This window comes from Micrasema longulum, unplaced genomic scaffold, assembly GCF_059751315.1.
Source record: "Micrasema longulum isolate JH-2025_06_02 unplaced genomic scaffold, ASM5975131v1 h1tg000938l, whole genome shotgun sequence".
Classification (NCBI taxonomy): Eukaryota; Metazoa; Arthropoda; class Insecta; order Trichoptera; family Brachycentridae; genus Micrasema; species Micrasema longulum.
Window position 1 is genome coordinate 193,584 of NW_028278129.1, and position 13,926 is coordinate 207,509.

General features: G+C 31.6%; 1 protein-coding gene across 1 annotated transcript in view; it reads left to right on the forward strand.

Moving 5' to 3' along the window:
- Positions 1-12,646: 12,646 nt before the first annotated feature.
- LOC148278025 (uncharacterized) overlaps positions 12,647-13,926 on the forward strand; it is a gene marked incomplete at its 3' end in the record, with an annotated part of 163,898 nt that continues 162,618 nt past the window's right edge. Inside the window, exon 1 of the mRNA XM_088232020.1 lies at positions 12,647-12,818. The remainder of the gene's footprint in view (positions 12,819-13,926) is intronic.

Sequence of the window (13,926 nt, forward strand, 5' to 3'; positions counted from 1 at the left end):
ACAAAATGGGGAATGTTACGCTGTGGGTAAAATGGCCAGTTAAATCAACTAATGACAGGTCACATCCCTGTATTATATAGACGTCTATATTCCCTTCTCTAAAATGTTTTTTTATCTCTTTTGTAATCTATTGATGTAAAAAAGTATTTTTATTTGTAGTGTAAGTGATACGATAAAAAAAAGGAAAAAAATAAAGGCAGATTAGTAATTGTTACAAGTGTATCACAAACCGTCCAACTGCTTAGACTTATGATCCGTTATTCTGTATTAAATTACTAATATATCAAAACTAATATAATAAAACTAATGTTAGTAAATATAAGTATAAAATCATTTAACAATTTTTTTAGTCTACCGGTTTCGAGACGTACCCATCTCTTCGTCAGGACACTCACTACACCAACATGCAAATACTAAAATACACCTCCACCTTCACCATCATTGTAGTATATATATCATCATCATCAGTGGCGCTACAGCCCGTTGCGGGTCCTGGCCTTCTCCAGAATTTGTCTCCATTCATCCCTGCACCCCGCGGCTCTTCTCCAGTTTGTCAGGCCAATCGCTCTAATGTCACTTTCCACATTATCCAGCCATCTTAATTTTGGTCTGCCTCTGCTTCGTCTGCCTTCCGGAGTGGTATAAAGAATCTTTTTTGGGGTGCGGTTATCATTAATTCTGTGCACATGGCCCAACCATTGTAATCTTTTTATTTTGATGAATTGTGCAATGTTGGGTTTGCCATACAGTGCCTCTAATTTATGATTAAACCGTCTTCGCCACACTCCGTTTTGGTTGACAGCACCAAATATCTTCCTTAATATTTTTCTTTCCAACACTAATACCATATTTTCATCTCTTTTGGTCATAACCCAGCATTCGTCACCACATGTAATGACCGGTCTGAGGAGAGTTTTGTACATAATGGTCTTAGTTTTTCTAGTAAGCAATTTGGATCCCAGATGTTTTAACAAGCCATAATAACATTTGCTTGCTGCCGATAGCCGTGATCTAATCTCGGTACTATAATTGTTATCATTAGTCATTTCAGTACCTAAATATTTAAAGAAATTGACATTGTCTATGTGGTGTGACTCAACGTCAAGCAACATTAAAAGAAACAGTTCCTGATTTTGCTGACTTCCCAATAAGTTTTGCTAAGAGAATAATAAGAAGCAGAACTTTACAGCTCTGGAATGATCGCCATTTGGCAGAACCCACAGGAAAGGTAACGAAAATGTTTTTTCCATCTATTTACCATGCTTTTGAATTCAGGAAACTGCAGCGTGCAGGATGCGAAGGATTTATGAGTTATTTACACAGATTTAAAATATCTGAGATCAACACTTGTCCATGAAATGATGTTACTCTCCAAGATGTCTCCCATCTATTGATGCATTGCCCCTTTTTTAGTCTGCAGAGAATGCAACTGGAAGCGCGATGCAAGAGTCTAAATGAGGATTTACACGATGTGCATGTAGTGATTAGTCAAAGGGACTTGTCAAGAGAGGTATCATTTTACATGACAGATATAGTGAAGGCAATAAAAGGTATCAATGATAGCAGGACACCAAATGCCGAACACTATTCAAGTGGATTGGAAGATCTGTTGACGAATAACAACGGTCCACCTTCTTCTGAGGAGTTTTCTGTGGTTTTCTCTTGACACAGGTCACAGCCAAAACATCTTACTGATCCTTACATAAAATAACGAAATAAAGTTTTTCATTAAAGTAAATTTAAAAGAAAAAAAAAACACAAATTTTTAAGTAAACAAATAAATAACTATCGCTTTGAAGTATATATTAACCTTGTACATTACAAGCAAGGTAAAAGAATAATGCAACTAAATATAAAAATATATAAAAAAAAGACCCAACGTCAATTGCCTGCTGTACATAGTTTATTTGTGATTTTCTCGCAAACATATATTTAGTCTTAGATGTATTTATTTCGAGACCCATGTCATTTGCAGCCATTTCAAGCTTTAAGAAACCATCTTTTAATTCCGGGACAGTTCTGGAGATTAAGTCTAGGTCATCTGCATAGACTAATATCTAGGTGGTCTTTCTGAAAATAGTTCCGGTAGTTTCTACTCCTGCATCTCTTATGGATTTTTCAAGAGCAATATTAAATAACAGGCATGCCAGTGCATCACCTTGCCTTAGATCGTTGTACGTCTGGAATGGATCTATCTGACTGTTTTGAACCTTCACCAATATTAGCTTTTTAGGAATCCTCAATTCCACCATTGCTTCGTACAGTTTCGACCTCTTGATACTGTCATATGCCAAATTGAAGTCAATAAACATGTGGAGGGTCTCAACGTTATATTCCAGCATTTTTCCAGTATGATCCTCAATGCAAATATAGTATTTCCAAAAAATACATGAATCACATGCAGATTTACAGAGATGCGAACTCCACCGTGTCTAAACATGCACTAAGCTTAATTAAAAAATATTTAATCTTATATTGAAGAATTGGTAGGGAGTTGAGAGGGAGGGGGGGTAGAGGTTGGGTTACCCGGTTGCGGTGCGGTTACGGTAAGTGGTTAGATACTAATATTTACTAACATTAGTTAAAATGTTTGACCACAAAGTTAATGCTTTAAAGATAAATAATAAAATACTATACATATTTTTAAAATGTTCATTGTAGCCTTGTTCTCCCCTATTCCCAAGTTAGGCCGGGACGAAATATTCAACCCTCCCCTCTCTAATGAAATTTACCGAACGCCGATTTCAATAATGGTACACTGTTTAGGTATATTTGTAATATAGACTTTATTGTAATGCTTAGACTGGCAACTTTAAGAGTATACACCCGTACATCTGTACTCGGCAACCTTATTTCACCCGCTCCGGAAATAATACAATAGAGGATTCGAGAAAATGGCCGTTTAAAGGTCAGACGTCTGTCTCTCAACATTGTGTCGAACATACGAAATGTCAATAATATTGTAGTTATTTTATTTTGTAATACAAACGGTACAAAAATCCTTCAATAATTTACAGAACCATCTGTACCATAAAGGACCAAACACGTTTATTGTTTAATGAGTTGCCGAATGAGATAAGGGATGCTGGGTCTATGGCATGGTTTTGTAAAATAGTGGTAGTTTTCGTAAAAAAAAAACATCAGTATTTTTTTGAAGTTATTATTGTTAAACTTCTTTTAAAATTTATTTATTTATTTATTCTGTTCATTAACGCCCAAAGAGCATTTACAAAAAATTAAAATGAAATACATGCTAACATATTAAATAATAAACACAGAATATACAGAAAAAATATGTGAAATAAGTTAAAAAAGATATAATAAAAAAATTAACAAAGTTAAAAAAAAAACAATAATAACAAAGGTATGCAAGAAAAAACAGTAAGCACATAAACAAAAAATGCAAAGATATAAGATTATGAAATAAATTCTGTAGAGCAAACAATAAATAAAGTGTTACGGTAAGCAAGAAAGACATTTTTAAGTTAAATTAATAAACAAGCAAGCATATATTATCACGAAAAAATTAAACAATAATATTTGCGTTCTTATGATTAACGCAAATATTTAACATTTTCATTTTTCATTTTTTTCATTTTTTTTGCACCACAACAGGCCAGGGGGCCCAATTACAGCGGTGAATTACATTACAGAACAACCAGGCTTATGAAAAATCACATTTTTAATTTTTGTGTTCTCACCGGGAATCGAACCCGGAACCTTCCGTGCGTGAGTCAAGCGTCTTGACCACTACACCACGGAGGCCGCCAACATATTATAACAGAGATGAAGAAAATTTTAGAGAAGGTAATATAGAAGTCTAGGCATCTACAGGGTTTATGACCTGTCATTGGCTGGTTTCAGTGGCCGCTTTACACAGTGTGTAACATTGGACAGGCGCCGTGGCGCAGTTGGTTAGACGGCTAACTGTGAAACTGACGTCGCGGGTTCGATTTCCGCCAGTTGCAAGAAAGAAAACCAAGAAATATTTTTTCTCAATTGGTCTGGGTGTTGTGGTGTATTTTTCATTACCTCTTTCCATATCCCCTCTATCCCACTTGCTGACAAGCCCCAAATAGAGGGTTAGCGGGTTATTCCTTTAAAAATGAAATTCACCATTCTCCCCATAGTTTTTTATTTATTTAATCCAATATAAAATACAAATACAAAATGTTTATACAAAAGGTTCATTCAATATAATTTTAATTTTATTTATGGATGTAGCCACTCCACTGGCCCACAGGCACGTTCCGGAGTGTCAATGTATCATTTATTTATACATAATTGTACACACTTTCACATCAATTGTTGTGTAAAAAATTCAAAAGAAATAAAAAAAAATCAAACATACCTACATCAATAAAACGAGAAAGGATTTTCAAGAAACTAAAATTATATTCTTATATATGAAATATATTCCTCAGCTCCTTGTCTAGTCTTCTCTCAACTGAGCTAATTCTTTCAACTGTTGATGTTTGTGGAGTAACAGCTCCCAAGAGAGTTGAATCCAGTCCTTGTCTACAAAAATTTGGACAAGCTCAAAATATTGTTGATTAATCTACCTGGTCCATGAAGAAGTATAGAAGTTAAAAAACTAAGATTTTCAGACGTAGCCTAGTATGTAGGTGAAATAATTCAATTAGAGAAATTTAACCAGCATAAGTAAAGTTTTTAGCTTTTTAACTTCACAAACATTATCAGATGAAAGAATTGAAGGAATACATATGTTCAAATATGGGCAAAATGGTGAATGTTACACGGTGTGTAAAGTGGCCATTTGAACCAGCTAATGACAGGTCATAAGCCCTGTAGATGCGAAGACTTCTATTTTAACTTTTTAAAAATGTTCTTCATCTTTGTTGTAATATGTTTATATTAACAGCTCCCCCGGGAGTTACATCTAGTTCTTGTCAACAAAAATTTGGACGAACTCAAAATATTGTTGCCAAATATTAATTTTGAGAGCTATTTTCAACGAGTTGTAAATAAACACGGACCTTTGAGCCAAGAGTCCGAGACACCAGCCACGGGACCACATCCCGATGCAACATTGAAGTATTACATCCTAACAGGAATCGAACTCAGGACCTTAAGAATGGGAGGCGAACGCGCCAACTTCACTACACAATAAAGTGAAGTTATCTCCATCATGTTTTTTTTTCCGATTTTTTACCTGAGAGCTGCCATCGAGTCGAAAACACTCGTCTAGAGTTCTGGTTATATTTCAAACAGATAACTGTATCCTTCATCCACCTGGGAACGAAATAATAAAACATGTTTTCCGTATAAACGTTTTGTAATAAATAAATAATACACTATGTGTCTGCTGTTGTATGAAGATACGCACAAAAATGAGAAAGAAATCCCTGTTTGTAAATTGAAGTACGCATGTTGTCGGGTAGGGAAATTTGATTCATGAAATCAAATGCAAGTTTCATGTAAATCCGTTAAAAACGGGCAATAAATTGTGCGATTTCAAAACGACTTTTTGTAAAAAAATTTCGACACGGTAAAAACTGCCAAGTAAAAACTATGTTTCATCGGGTGTAAAAATGTCTCATGACTTGTACGTTGGATACGTGATGCGCTGAAACTCCGAGAGTTTTTTCATGCCGAGCTTGAAATTTACCATCCCGTCTAGTGGGATCTACTGTTTCAATATTGAATGGCGTCTATGGTTTTAGTAGTTTGAATTTTGTATCCTGAGGCGAGATGCTCCGGATTCGCTTATGTTAGTGTCGGCTTCAGGAAATAAAACCGACCCACATTCCCATAGGCAACAATTATGTGCGAATGCAGTTGCGGACTTAGAAAAAGTTACGGCGAAAAAGCAAGCTTTAAAAAGTTAAATTAAATATGTTTTCGTCAAAACGCTTAAAATGTAGGTTTTGTCTAAACCGTTAAATTTTATAATTTTTCTGACAAGGTCAACATGAAATATCGGCTAAGAAGTGGTTTTACACAAAAATTAGTGCTCCCTGGACGGGAACCTGTCATTCATAGGTGGTCGGTGGGGAGGTGGCGACGCGACGGCTCGAGTTTGCCCGATTGGACTTCTCCTGGGCTGCAATTACGATGGGAAGTTAAGGACGAAAATAAATTCTCCCCGGCGATAACGAAGATACACTACCCCCTTCCCCCTTAAGTTTTGGGTAGGTGCACCAATATGTAACAAGGGGAAGCGTACGTCACGGTAGACATATCTACGCTCTAAATTGAAATAGCTTCATTGTGACGTTATAGTTGAAGATAAATTCTCCCGAGCGATTACGAAGATACACTACCGATCCTACCTTCAAGTTTTGAGGTAGGTACTTGGTATGTATCGACCAGTTTACTCTTCTGTTCGCATATCTACGCATGAAAAGTGACAAAAATTTGTTTCCAATGAGCAATTTTTCCTTTGATTACGATTTATTTAAATTTTTAATCGTTCCTAAGAACGAACGTTCCTAAAAGCCTATGAAAATATGAAAGAGAAATAAGTAAAAGTCGAATTAAATTCTGACAAAACTTTCAGTTTTGAAAACTGATGCCTAGATGTTCAGATAATACGGCTAGATTCTGTCCAATTAACATATAAGAGCATCTAGGTGTAAAAATGTTGCCACTATAAAAAACAAATTTGGTTATTATATTTTTTCCATCTGTTTTACTATCTTCCTGAGACGTTAAAAGAGCCAACTTCGTTATTATAGTTTAGTAGATAAATTTAGTCGAAAGCCACGCATACCGTTTTTGTAATTATCAAAAGCCATATAAAAATCATTTTCAAACGAGCATTTTTTGCTTGAGTTGGGATTTATTGGAACTTGTAGATATATATAGTACAGATGTTAAGTATACTGTCTCGGTATGCACCGATTAAGATAGCCTTTATAATCGCGGCCCTGGACTAGCAAAAAGGTAATAAATTAACATACCCTAACACCGTCGTGATTAGAAAAATAAGATTGACAGTGATAGTCAAATTTACAATGTACATAGACTGAGATGCATTGACAATTAATGATAAGGGCATTGAAAGAAGTAAATATAAATTATAAAAAACCGGAATCTTTTAAGAACAAATATTAAAAAAAACCTTTATTACATATAAAAATTTGCAATTAAAAATGACATAAGCCCTCCATACCATTTGCCGAACTAACAGTAAGATGGGCAATAAAAGCAGAAGAGTTAAATTAAATTGAAATCGCGGTTTGTGAGTTTGAAATAAAAAATAAATAAGTATGTAAAGTCACGAAATCGATAGGAAGACCCACAATGTTTTCAAACAGTTTTCAGGTATGTGGAGGGAGAGTTTTCAGTGTAATTTGTACAGAATAAAAGTATGGAAAAAAAACAAAGGACATCTTATGTTAAAAAGGGTAAACTTTTACAGACCTGAAATGTTTGTATTGGATTTTTTAAAATTTTTTCATCACATCTTTTTAATTAACCTTACACGTGCAGACCAGATTGTATTTATTAACAAAAGATGCCGCTAGTTTTTATCACACTTTTATTCTCAATAGTAAACCAATGCGCATTAGAAACTGAGCATATAATACATACAGAGGATCGAAAAATACAAAATTGAGTAAGGAAATTAACTACCAATGGGCAGAATGGTGAATTTTACAAACAAACCGTCAAATCGTTTTCTCGTAGGGGTAGGCAGAAAAGATATAATGCCAATTCTATCTGTAATTGCAAACAGACCCCTGTTTATGTAAAAAATAAATGGAAAATTCATTTTATTTTTATTAATTGTTTTGTGAAACCTGTTAAAGTTTATTTTACTTCCGACGATTATTCTGACTCTAAAGTTGTCCACCTTCAACATTTTTTTGTTGAGTTAAGTCATGCCATGTCTTTCTCGGTCTTCGTCATTTTCCGCATCTTTCAACATTTGTATTGTAAATCCTTTTGGCCCTTCTTTTCTTGTCCATTCGTTTTACATGTCCAAACAAAAGTAGCACTTTTTTTTAAAAAAAATGTCAATAATGCTTGCCTCATTAAAAATGTTCCTATGGTACTATTCTAAACCGCTCTCGCGGCCATAGAAAACACTTTTATCTCGTGTATTTAATTACAAAATACGCAAAATATTTTTTTTTTCTACGGCCGCGAGAGCGTTCGGAATATCATCCCGGAAATTAAATTATCTCTTGTTAAGACAGCCTTTATTCAAGAAAATATAAATATTTCACATTATACACTATAAAACAAAAAATATTAAACAATATTCGTCCTGATAGTCTGTCATTCGGTTCTCAGATATTAGTGTTAGTAAAATTCAAACAAGAAAGTGGAAATGTTATCGGGAAATGAATGAAATAAATAAAATTAAACTTAATGCAGTTATAATTAACCAACAATTAGAATCATCGATTTTTAAAAAAATTAAACCATTTATTTATCATTTACCATTAATTTATCATAAATTAAGGCGAAAGCCTTCGTTGGTCAAAATAATAATAATAAAAAAAAAAAAAAGAAATTTCATTGATAACTTTATTTATAATTTTATCAAAATCATATTTTAGTTGTTCCTTTATCCTTCTTTTTTCCTTCCCAACCCCTCTCCTCTCTTCATAGTATAGTGTCAATTTTTATATGTTTATTTTGTTAATCTTTGTTTTTAATTTTGTATAAAATCCTAAGATTCAATATGTCCATGTACACCTAATTTTCTCAAACTGAACGGTTTGGGTAGGTAGGAAGAAATTGCCTTAAGGCAATATGCCCGCCCTTACATGTATTTAAATTGCATATGTATATAAGGTGTTAAATAAATAAATACCCCAACTGGATTTTCATTTTCTAATAGTGGGTTATTTACAACTCGTTGAAAATGGTCACTAAAATTGAAATATTTGGGGAAATCATAAGAACGCCAGTATTTCTTTTTTATTTAAAAAAATAAATAATTATGTACATTTATGTATGTATAAAAGAACGAACGTACGTATTTTCATTTTGATACTTTAAATGTATTGGGTGTAAACATAAGATGAGTCTGTTTTTTTTAAATTAAAAAATGAGTACAAAAAGTAAAACAATGATAGAGATTATATGACATTCGAAAGAAAAATTTCTGTTCTACAAGAAAACGTATTTACTTTTATATTATATGTAATATTTTATTTGATTACAAGCCTTCAAAATAGAAATGTCAAGTAGACGAAAGTGAGCATTTGCGACACCCCTTCTGTTAGCGTTCAATCGAGGGAGTATAGCTGCTGAAGCTTCATGCGATATTTGCGCAGTGTACGGTGAAGATGCTATGAATTTCCAACTTATCTTTATATATATAATTCCTCTGTACGTGTGATGCCACCGTACTCCTCCTAAACGGCTCAACCGATTTACGTGCGGTTTTCAGAGAAATATAGATCTTTGCGCTGTGCGTGTTTGTAGGTAATAACATTTTTAATCGAATATGTAAAAAATAAGTCAGGAGCATAAATATTTTATTCATCAATCTAGCAGACTTGCATTCGAATAGAATGCATTTGCAAAAAAAATGGAAAGATTTTGTTTTTTTGTGAATAAAAAAACTTTGTTTTTGAATGTTTACAAACAGCATTTGGTTTTTGTGAATCTCAATCAGATTCTTTCCTTTAATTCCTTATAATTTCTACGCATTTATTTCTTTTTATTGGATTTTCGGTAACACTAAAATAATATTAAATTCAATACTTTAAAAAAAATCGTATTCCTACATTAGTACAACCCTTTGTTGGTTAACGACCGGAGTTTGACGTTTGCAAAAAGAATGCCATATTTGAAAAAAAAATAATTATGTTTTGGAATTCAACCATAAACAAATACCTACTTAAATTCTTTATACTCTAAGTAAAATTTAAAATTTTTCGTTTTGAAATTTAATCACAAACAAGTACCTAGGTACCTACTTATCAATAGGCAAGCCAACGTTTGGGCAGAACAACGTCTGTCGGGTCAGCTAGTTTGATATAGAATAATGAAGGAGAGAAAATAATTTACTTATTTGTTGCAATTTTTTTTGTCGTGCCCTGTTGTTCTCTTCGCTTGGAAAAAAAACGGACGGCATTTATGTTAACATTTAATACAGTGAGAAAGTTCGCCTCTGTGTCTGAATACTGTCAAATGTAAACGAATGGAGTTCCATTGCAACGTCATTTAGACATTTTGCTATTTCGTTTTCTGCAAATGGCGTCACGGAAAAGGAAAAGGGTTGGGGTGAGATATAGTTTACTTTGTTATAAAGGAAATGAGGAAGTGTTTCAAACATCCAATTCGAATTGTTGCATACATGCAACTACAAATATTTTTGCAATTTATTGCCACAGAGTGAAATTTTTTTTTAGAGAAGAATATGGCAGTCTACGCATTTTTTTCTGCTTTTTTAAGAATAATATATGGCCCCCGTTCAGGCAAAAGTCTCTACCCCTAAAGGTGACAGCTTTGAGTTAAATATGCCATTCCAAGCGTAAAATGATTTTTTAAAGAGAAAATGTCACCAAGGTAACTTAGAAAAAAGTTGAGTAATTCTGATTTATTTTTTTTACGTTTTGACTTTTTATAATTATAATAAATTTAAACAAAAAAAAAAAACAAGGGACGATACCAAAAATAAATTAAAATCTAGTAGGTGGAACAATTCAGCCACATTAATAAAGGTTTTTTACTTCACAAAAGTAAAAATATGGAAGAGTTGAGGAAATGTGGTTGTTCAAACAAAGACAGAGTGGTGAATGTTACACAGTATATAAAAGGACTAATTTAATCAGTCAATGATACATTTACGTATTTTAGATCTAGTTTACCCACGCACAGGCTATGCCTATCTGCGATTTTTTATTTTCATGTAAAGTTGTATTAAAAAATGTACCAAATATAAACAAAAAAAATGTTTAAAAAATTAAAAACGAATAAAAACAAACAAAAAAATAACACGTCGTAAGCCCTGTTGATGTAAAGACATCCATATGTTCCTCTTAAAAATATTTTCCTCCTGTTGCAATAAATTAAAGCAAAATAAAACATTTAAGTTTGTAAGTGAAAATTCTTGATGGAAGTTCATTGTAATTTATTATGTAAATAAAAGACGAGTGATACTTTAATCCACAAATTTAGAAAATCCAATAACCGGTTTCATTACTTTTGCGTCATCTTCGGGACTGGTATTATTAAAGAGTTCAATGTATTAATACAAAACAGAGGTAAGGATAGATAATTCGAAATTATATGTAAGTAAATTAAATAAAGTTTGGTTTATCTTCAGGATCATTATCAAAAAATTTTCGGGTTAATGCTATTGTAATGAGTTTAAGTATTTTTTTTTGTCAATTATGATTTCTGAAAAACAAAGGGTAAAAAGTCATTAGTAAAAATATATTACAATGGGTAAAGTAACGGAGAATGCACGTGTGTTATCTGTTCATTGAGTAATTCTACGTCAGGTTTATTTTCAATCTATTTATTTATATTATAAAACAAAAGTGACCACGCGTAAACACGCGATGTCTTTAGCTTGAGTCTTGTAAATTTTAAATATCAATGTATATGTTCCTTATCAAATAAAACTTAATATTCTGTTCATATTGTATTTTATAACATTATGTACCTAGCTGCTTTTAACCTTTAACTGTATTTCTATAGCTTATTAAAAAAAAAAATAAAAAAAATAAAAAAAATTAAAACAATATATATATATATATATACATATATATTGTTTTAATTTTTTATTTTTATTTTTTTAAAACCAAATTAACTTTTAAACACAGTTCTATATTTTATTACTTTATATCGTATTTTTTTAAAATTTATGTTGTTAATACACTCATTTTTTAATTTTTATACCAACTATACTTCTTAACACTGTTCCTATATTTTATTTCTTTATATTGTGTTTTTGAAAAAAATCTATGTTGTTTATATACTCATCTTCTTTTTTTTATTCCAACTTTACTTCTAAACACTGTTCATCTTTTGTTACTTTATATTGTATTTTTAAAATTTAATTTTGTTTTTATACTTATATTTTGTATAACTTTCATGTATGTAAAAGCCTTATGGCCGTGAAATAAAATAATAAATTAATATTTTACAAAAGAGATTAAGAACATTTAATAGAAGGATATAAGTAAGTCTAGACATTTACAGGGCTTTGACCTGTCTTTCTCTGGTTTAAGTGGCCGCTTTACACACTGTGTAATATTTAATATTCTGACCATGTGTTAAAATCTATGTTCATTGAATTCTTCTATCTGTTGATCTTTGTAAAGCTAAAAAAACTGAAGTCTTTATTGATGCGGGTGAAGTTCTGACTGAATTATTTTACTCACATGTTAGGGAACGATTAAAAATACTTTTTAATCTTTACGCTTCTTCTTAGACCAGCTCGTTTTATTAATAATATTGTTGACAAAATATTTTTTTTTCGCTAAAAGATTTAACTTTAATTTTAAGCAAAAAAAAATTATTTTATAATCAATTCGTGTACCCTTGATATATTTTATTACGCTGTTAAATGATGCTGTATAAGTAATGTAATACTATTTATTTTTGAAAAACACTGTTACTATTAAAAAGTTATTCAACTGAAATAGCGAGCCACCGAAGAAGAGAATAAGCATCATATCGTAATATTTCAGGCACCAGATTTCAGCACGTTTCAGTACACCTGTAGCGTCGGTCACGAGCGGACGTTTTCAGTTAGCTCGGCTTTCAATCGCTATCCATTTCAGTCGCGAATCCTGAAATACTCGTACGCTAGAGAAACGCTAACTATTCAGTTCGGTTTTGGTGAACTTTTACGTCATTTTATTTTTACTCCGCATATAAAGGTTAGTCACAATTTTATACAATTATTTTAAGACTAACAAATAGCATTAATTTTTATTTGGTTTTAATTATCCTGTGATTATATTTTTATTATTAATCCGGTTTAAGCCAGTAAATCAAAATAATTGAGTTAATGAAATGTTTTATAAAAAAATTAATTCAATTATAAAAATAATAAGTACATTCAATAAATTTATTGTTTACTGTTTTGCATTTAAAATTTTAAATATATTTAATATCAGAAAATTGATATAAAAGCACATTAAACACACATATTTTAATAATTTTAAATATTTTTTCAGTTATTAGGACCAATTAAAAATATTTAAAAAATTAATTCGTCATACTTATTACAAAATTCATACAAATTAAAAAAAATATTAATGTCTAGAATTAGATTTTTTATCAATATTTTTCCCTTTCCGCATCTAAAAGTGCATAGGGCACTGCATTGTTACACCAACTGCGGGGTATTTTAATCAATTTTTTTACATGATAGTAAGGTGACCAGTCTTACGCTATGAAAGATTATAATATAAAAACATATTTTTAAAATGAAATTTCATGTCAACCATGTTGGTAACCAAACTCGAAGCTTATTGCATGGTAGACAAGTGTGCTAACCATTACTAAACTATATTTTATATAAAAATCTTCTAATTAATATTTACTTTAATTACCATCAAAGATAGAGGTCCTAAAATGAAATATCCAAGATATAGAATTAAAATGTCCTAGATTGCATTTTTAAGCATAAAAGCCACTAGGTAGGTAGTATTTGTAAATAAAATATTTTTTCTTTGTAACATGTTATTTGATTCTTATCTAAACATATAGAACGGTTTAAAAAAATGTGTTTTTACGTATGGACTTTCTTAATCAAAACTCTTTTGTTAAGTGTAATATAATTAAATAATGATCCAATCATGATTAATAAATATGGTTTTAATAAAGATTATTTACTTTGAACTACATCACAGATTCTTTTGAATCAACTAATCAATTGCATAATTTGTGTGTATTTTTTTCTGTAGCCATTTTTTCCAACGTTTCGTGTTTTCTTACGCTAGGGGCTCTAATTTTAAATGTCAGCGCAACTCTCCGCCGACA